At 46.3% G+C, this 7,897-nt stretch overlaps 1 long non-coding RNA gene across 1 annotated transcript in view; it reads left to right on the top strand.

The window, feature by feature from the left end:
* Positions 1-1,785: 1,785 nt before the first annotated feature.
* LOC139803641 (uncharacterized) overlaps positions 1,786-7,897 on the top strand; it is an 89,867-nt gene continuing 83,755 nt past the window's right edge. The window contains exon 1 of the long non-coding RNA XR_011729084.1: positions 1,786-1,865. This is a non-coding gene — a long non-coding RNA (uncharacterized lncRNA). The remainder of the gene's footprint in view (positions 1,866-7,897) is intronic.

Raw genomic sequence — 7,897 nt, 5'->3', positions numbered from 1 at the left:
AGAACCGGCTGGGACCTCCCCCGGCCCAATCAGAGGAGTCCCGGCGGCGGGCGGGCAGCGCCGGGGGCGGCGGGCGGGATGGAAGAAAGGGCCCGGGAGCGGGATGGAGGAAAGGGTCCGGGAGCGGGATGGAGGAAAAGGTCCGGGAACGGGATGGACCGTCCCTTCCCTAGCGGCTCCCCTTCCCGTGGCTCCCCGTCTGCTCGGGGAAGGGGGGTGTGCCCGGCCGAGGGGTCCCCGACTCCGAGGGGCAGCAGCCCGCCCGTCGTGGGCACCGCGGGGCGAACGGAGGAGCTGCCGGAGAAGCGGAGGGGAAGGGGAGCGGCTCGCTAAGGCACTGTCGGGATTTACGGGCAGTGGAGGAGAAACTGAAGCTGCTGCTGGATGCTGGAAGGGAAGGAAAAACGTCTGGACTTGGCAGTGCCCGAGTCCGAAAGGTGAGAGCAGGATCAGCTCTCGGGAAGTGACTGCGCTGGGCTCCAGTTCTGCGAACTCTTTTTTCCTTTCTGAAATTTACGAGAAAAAAAACAAACCAAACCAACCGTCCACCTGGGTGTTTCAGACTGCCTCTCGCCTTACCCCTGGTTAACCTCAGAGCAAATAAAGAATCCATTAGGGAGTTTAAGTGTTTTCTGGAGAGTTTTTTTAGCATCATTGGCAGGGAAAACTGGAGAAGCGAATGCTTCCCCCCCACAGACGTGGGACCGGGAAGCACGGGGTGGGACATGGTGCCATGGGAGGTTTTGACAGCTGTGGGCATGACTTGCTGGTCAGGGTTTGATTTAGGTGAGGATGAGAGAGGAGGCACCTGTTGTGCAGAGAGATTTCTAAGGCAAAGGCCCTGTCTATTTCTATTTTCTTCAGAGACTCATTTTTCTCCTTTCCATGTGCCAGAACAATAAATGTGATCCTTGGTGACTCAGTCCAGCTCAGAAGGGACTCTGTTCTTCCCTGCTGTGGGTATCAGGAGTTGAGTTGCAATTTACTCCATGTAGTGCTCTGCAGTGTGAGAAATCATCTCTGGGGGGGAATTCTTCCTGTGACTGGGGGAGTATCAGACCCAGGGAAGAATCTCAAGGAGAATCTAAGGCAGCCACTGTCAAGGGCTGCATTGAAGAGTATCACAGAGTAATTTTGGTTGGAAGGAACCTTTAAAGGTCATCCAGTCCAACCCCTCTGCAGTGAGCAACAAGATCGGGATCCTCAGAGCCCTGCCCAACCTCACCTTGAATGTTTCTGGGGATGGGCCATCTACCACCTCTCTGGGCAACCTGTTCCAATGTGTTTCACCACTTCCTGGCTGGTGAGATGATAAAGATGACCTAGCCTTTAATTATAACAGAGGGAGGTCCCAGCCTCTTTTTTAAAAAAAAAAAAAAAAATAAAATTAGGCTTCTGAGGCTCCTTCACAGTACTGAATTTTGTTGTAAAGACAGTACAAGGGACTATCAGGCTTTCTCCAAACATGACATCTGCCTAGTCCAGGGCTCTCAAGTGTCTGCTTAGATAGGATGGGATGAATCCTGTGTGGTGACAGATGTGAACAGGTAGATATTGCCTACAGGCAGACACAACCAGTTGACGCAGCTGTACCTGGTCTGTTATTTGCTGTAAGTAAATAGCTTGGGTATTAAGGTGACACCAGGCTTTTTCCAGAATGTGTTTTGTGTTTATCAGGCCCTCTAGAAAATGCAGTTAGCTTGTCCTCTCCCCATCACCTCCCTTTATGCTCTGTGCTAACGTGAAGTGACGAGCTTGTCTCTCTTCCTTCTCCACATCAGAGCCAGGAGTGCTGAGATCTGCCCTGACACATCCACCCGAGCCCGAGCTGCTGCCTGGAATGAGACTGCTCCTGCTCTGAGAATGTAAGTCTGGAAGGTCATGTTTTCATGTTTTGGAGTAGTGGAACACAAAAACGGAGCTGCTGCCCAAACCCTGTCAGTCAGAGTGTGGACAAGGTTTGACCATCACACTTTTCACTCGTTTTCTCTTATCTCCTGTGTCTGACCATGGTGCAATATTCTCTTGTCTCTTTTCTGCTGCCCTTATGGGACTGATCAGATACCATGAAAATCAATTACTTGTTGTAGTCAATAAGTTGTTTTGTGAGAACTGAAGCACTTAACTACAGCTGGAACAGCTCACTGTCTGTATTCAGGGTGATTTTCAAATACAGGTGAGCACAGTGTAGCTTCTCCTCATCACTGGAATGATTTCCACACTCCAAGTGATGATGGACAAGTGGAGGGAGGTACTAGAAATTTACCACTGGCATTAATTAATCTGTCCCATGAGAAAGATGTGAAGATGATTAAAAGAAGGATTGTCCTCTGTTAGAAATTTTTTACCTTTTCTGTAATGTGCTGAAATCTTTCAATGAGAAGGATTAGCAGTGTGATAACATCACAAATAGTGCTGGCTTTCTAAATATGTCACATGTATCCAACAAGGCCAATACCAGGAGAAGCAGGAGGCTGAAAATAAGAAGTAACCACTTTTCACACAGGCTCTCTGGTGCTTTCATAAACAGATGAATTCTTCATGGGTTATTTCAACACTGAAGGGCAGTTTTGGAGGTATCAGCTACAAGAGAACAGAGAAAAAGGATTTGCTGCTTTCTATGTAATTCCTAAATGCACAGCTGAGAGAAATAATTTGGAGCCTATAGAATTCTGAAATCAAATCCCATTTAGTGTGCTACCAAAAAATGCACATGGAAGGATTTGTTTGGGATTTCTCCCCCAGGTTTCAGCTGAGAATGCACATCTTTTGAAAATAATCAACCTGGTTTCTCACTGAAAGCTGAGAAACAGAAATGCCTGATTTGGATTTTGAATGTCAGACTAGAATGACCAAAAAAGTAAAGAAAAAAACCCATGCTGAAGGGATTGATTGCAATAGGAGAACATGGCAGAAAAGAAAATCTCTCCCAAGTGCTTTGAGGAACGATGGACATATGTAATAGGAAATAAACTTATCAGATGCTGTAGAGTATTTACCAGCTTTAAAGTGAGAATTTTTGTTCTACTGTTTTACATATTCAACACTTGGTATGAATATTAATATTTAATGGCAGAACATTATCACTGCAATTATAATAGTTTCTGGGGCTGGCAGTTCCTCAGGACAGGACCCGTACCTTTATTAAGACTCAAGGCCAAAACTTTTTAGAAAGGCCACATTAACTTAAAAACTTCAGTTGTTTTGCTGGAAAACACCCTTTTTGACAGAGGAACCAACTCACAAATAGAATTTTTTCCCATCAGAGGAGGGGCCAGACATGAAAAGTGTCATCTCCATCCCCATCAGCCAGATTTAGGTATTAAAATCGAACAAAACAGAATTTCTTAAAAAAAATCGGAAGGAAGGGAGTCTAAGGAGATCGATATGCTCTGGTCTTGGTTGTTTTCGGTCCCTTGCTGACACCTAGTGACAACCTCCTGCAGAGCCCCGGAGCTCAGCCCGCATCTCCCTCCCTCCCTCCCTCCCTCCCTCCCTCCCTCCCTCCCTCCCTCCCTCCCTCCCTCCCTCCCTCCCTCTCTCTTACCCTCCTTCCCTCTTTCCCTCCTTCCCTCTTTCCCTCCTTCTCTCCCTCCCTCCTTCGCTCTCTCCCTCCCTCCTTCCCTCTCTCCTTCCCTCTTTTCCTCCTTCCCTCTCTCCCTCTCTCCCTCTCTCCCTCTTTCCCTCTTTCCCTCTTTCCCTCTTTTCCTCCTTCCCTCTCTCCCTCTTTCCCTCCTTCCCTCTTTCCCTCCTTCCCTCTCTCCCTCTCTCCCTCTCTCCCTCTCTCCCTCTCTCCCTCCTTCCCTCCTTCCCTCCTTCCCTCCTTCCCTCCTTCTCTCCTTCCCTCCTTCCCTCTTTCCCTCTTTCCCTCTTTCCCTCTTTCCCTCTTTCCCTCTTTTCCTCCTTCCCTCTCTCCCGCTTTCCCTCCCTCCCTCCCTCCTTCCCTCCCTCCCTCCTCGTTATCCAGGCAGAGCGCTAAAAATCCAGAAATAACCCAAAAGCTGAACAGGCACACGACGAGGTGCTTGTGGGTCTGGGGATGTAATCCCAGCACCCATATTTTGGGCACCTACCCTCTGGATTCAACCCTGTTCCTGGTGGCAACGAGCCCAGGAGTCTTTGGACCTTTTATTGGGACAAACACAAGGAGAGTGGGAAGTGAAGAACATCAAAATGTGGGATGATTGTAGAATCAGAGAGTGGTTTGGCTTGGAAGGAACATTAAATACCATCCAGGTCCAACCCCCCCCACTTGGGATTGGGTCCCCCCCGATCCCAACATTTAGGGATAGGGACACCACCAGCCCAAGCTGCTCCAAGCCCCATCCAACACTACCAGGGAGCAGCATCCACAGCTTCCCTGGGCATCCTGTGCCAATGTTTAAAGAATTTCTTCCTAAAATCTAATCTAAATCTATCCTATTTCAGTTAGAAACCCTTTCCCCTTGTCATATTGCTACATGTCCTTACAATCAGTCCCTCTTTACCTTTCCTGTAGTCCTTCAGGTACTGGAAGGATGCTCTAAGTTCTCTGAGCCTCTTCCAGGCTAAGCTCTATTTTCTACTGTGTCAAATTGATGGTAGGACAAGTGGAATTATTCTGCTGAAAGTCCAGCTGGAACTGCTGGAAATACTGGATTAATATTTCTTCCCTTGGATTCCCCTTCCCAGCAGAAAATCAAGAACTTCCAAATAGGACAGCAAGAACAACCAGATAGAAAAAGCAGAAAAAAATAAATAAATTCACTGAGTGATGCAGGAGCAAACTTTTTATTTTAGGGAAGGAAAACCTTATGGCTAAGGCACAGGACTTTAGGTATAAGACTTTTGTTCTCACCCCTATTTGAAGCTCCCTTAGGTACTTATGAGGAGTTGGAGTGTGACTACAAAACCTGCCTGAGAAATTAGGTGGATAATATAAAAATTCTGTGCTTTTGGTCCTCCCTGCTGTACTAGTTAAATATTCAGGGTAACACAAAAGGCAGTAAAATCTTACTTTGCTGTCTGACCCTGCAAAAACCACCACAATTCCTACAGCTCACAGGAGCAACCTGAAGAGTTTCAGTCCAACCAAATGGTATTTATTGCATTGCTCTTCAGACACAAGTGATGAAGTGAGACATCCATCAGCAGCTGTCAAGGACCTGAAGGAGGCTTCCAGCAGGGGAGGAGGAGACCTTTGTGCAATTTTGAATGCTTTTTTTTTTTTTTTTTTTTTTAGCACTTTATGCAAAGTAAGAGTTTAACCTCTGGGATAAGTTTTACTCTTATGTCACTCAGTCATATTTTCTCCCCTTCACTAGGTGGCAGCAAGAAGATAGGCATGAAGATTTTCAGGTTTTATTATTTTTTTTTTTTTTAATGCAATAGGCAGGGAATTTCCTGTCTGCATGGGTGCCTTTAGCAGCACACAAAACTCTCACCAACCAAACCAACAAACAGAAACTTAGTCAAAAGCACTGGCAGAGGTGCCTGAAACATCTCTCTTCCAGGCAGGAGAAACTGGAGAGCTTTGAGCTCTGGTGCATGTTTTGGAATGGAAGATGAGATTTTCTGGCCTGCAGTTCCCTCTGCTGGCAAAGTCTTTGCTTGCATTATATATTTTCAGAGAGGGGTTGAGGAGTCTTCAAACAGAGGTTTATCCCAGAACGTGAAATCTGCTGCAGAGAGAAAGACCCCAGCTGCCCCTTCAGAGGCCCAGCACAAATGTTGCCTTTCTGCACTGAAATGAAAAAAAAAAAAAGGTTAAAAACAGCTCTTTTCTAAGCTAGAAGAAAGGCTCAGCACCTCTCTCTGTTCTTCACAACTCTCTAAAAAAATCACTGCATCTTGGTGACCTTCCAGAGCTGGGAATGCCACCTGGGATCCCTTTCCTAGATGAAGCAGAGGTCACAGCCTTTTTTAGGGTCTTCTTCTGGTACAGGGGGCTGCATGCTACCCACATGCAGGGGTTTTGTTGGCCAAGGAGAACGTGTTGGTGGAAGCAGTGGGATGCAGAAGGAAGGGAATGAGCAGTCATGGTGTGGGATGTGCTGTGGAGATGTCGTGGTCAGGTTGGTGCAATCCTGGGCTTTATTTCCTCTGCTTAAGGGTAATCATGAGTGACTGTTGTCACCTTCTCCTATTAAATATCCTTGTTTGGCTCTGCCCCCTCTGCAGGGCTGCACCAGGCATGGGTGAAGAGGATGCTTGAGACATCTGTGGGTGACAGATGGCCTTGGAGAAAGAACTGGAAAGATGGCCCCGTGTGGGGCTGACGGGGGATGCAGGACGTGGCAGGGTTCACAGAAATGGGGCCAGGCTTTCCATCAGAAGGTTTTTAGAGCAGGGATTTGTATTCAGAACAAGGTGTAGACTTCTCTCCCCAAAATAAGTGCTCTGCTCTCTTTCCTGCTTATTCCTGGGAGGTTTTTTCTTCTTCTGTGGGTGCTTGCAGTTCCCTCCTGCAACGTGAGTATCCCAGGCTGGCAAGTGTGGGAAAACTTGGCTTTTCTAATAAGACAGGGGAGCAGTTGAAAATGGATTAAGAAGGGATTGAATGTGTCTTGTGAGAGCTTGGCTATTGATTTCTAACCCTCCCGCTTGGATGTTATTGCAGAAATGATTTTCTTCTGCACAGCGCAGAGATTAAATATTAATAAATAGAAAATTAAAAAAAAAAAAAAAAAAAAAAAAAGAGGGAGAAAAAGACCAGACCCCAAGACATCCCAATGCACAATTAAAAAGCAAATGAAGGATTTCGAGGATGAAAAAGTTTGCTTCCTAAAGTTTTCTTGAGCTCAGAGCATAGAAGCATAAGGGGTTTTGATGAGATAATTGGTAATATTTCTACTTAGTGTTTTGTAGCAGAGGTGTGTGAGTTTGAGCCCCATTCCACTGCAGTAGGCTCAGGATAAAGACAGAATAAAAGGGATGGAGATTTACTTTGATCCCATTCACCAGTGACCCATTTACTCACTGATGATGAAGTAAGGGGGAAGATGCTGATCCACTCTGGCTTCACTTCCACTGCATCCTGCAGTCTTTCTCACTTCCATTAGGTTTCTATTTATTATTTAACACGAGGAGGTGGAAGACAAGGCAAACCAAGATGATTTTTATGTCTTAGGCTTTTTGCTTGCACAAACTGCTACTTCCCATGAACTCCCTGGTTCCTGAGTGAAAGTCACATCCTTGGGTCCCTGAAGAGGAGCAGATGGGCAACCTTTGGATGCAGATCAGGACTTTTGTAAGGAAACCTTTTCCCCATTCTGAGCTCTCTGATGAGATTTGCAGTTATCATTTTGTCCCATCTCTAGAGAGCTGGGCAGTAACTGAAGGAAAAAAGGGGCACAGTGAGAATCTCCCATGCAACTTCTGCAAGATCAATATTCTCTCTGTAGCAGGATACACACAGAAAATGCAAAATAAAGTTTGGAGGTTTTAACACAGATGACCATTCTTTTATTTTAAGGGAGTTACCATGAGAAAGGGGCTTTCTAGGTCTAATCCAAAGGCTGCAGAAGTGAAGGTGTCTCTGCCACCCATCACTCACATTCTTGTCCAGCACGTTAAAACAAATTTAGAGCAAATTTAGGGAGTGGGGGCAACAAAGAAGGAAGGAAGAACTAGCTCTAGGGTCACAGGAGCATAACCAAAGGCAGGATTTTGCCCCCTGCTTTTTTGCTCTTCTATCTGCAGTGGTGTTACTGCCTGATTTCCATTCTAATCCAACAGCTTTCAAGCTGCACAGGATGGATGGTCAGTGTTTTACATCCAAAAAAAGGCCCTTTTTTGACAGATTCCCACCTGAACATACCTCATCTGTTGCTGTCTCTATTTATCTTCTTTTTTGTGATCTCCCTCGAATTTAGTGGCCGTGGTTCCTTGTGACTTTGCTGCTGTCACTTCTCCACGG

The sequence above is a fragment of the Heliangelus exortis genome, chromosome 16, assembly GCF_036169615.1.
Source record: "Heliangelus exortis chromosome 16, bHelExo1.hap1, whole genome shotgun sequence".
NCBI classification, from domain to species: domain Eukaryota; kingdom Metazoa; phylum Chordata; class Aves; order Apodiformes; family Trochilidae; genus Heliangelus; species Heliangelus exortis.
This window is presented reverse-complemented; position numbering and strand designations above follow the sequence as displayed.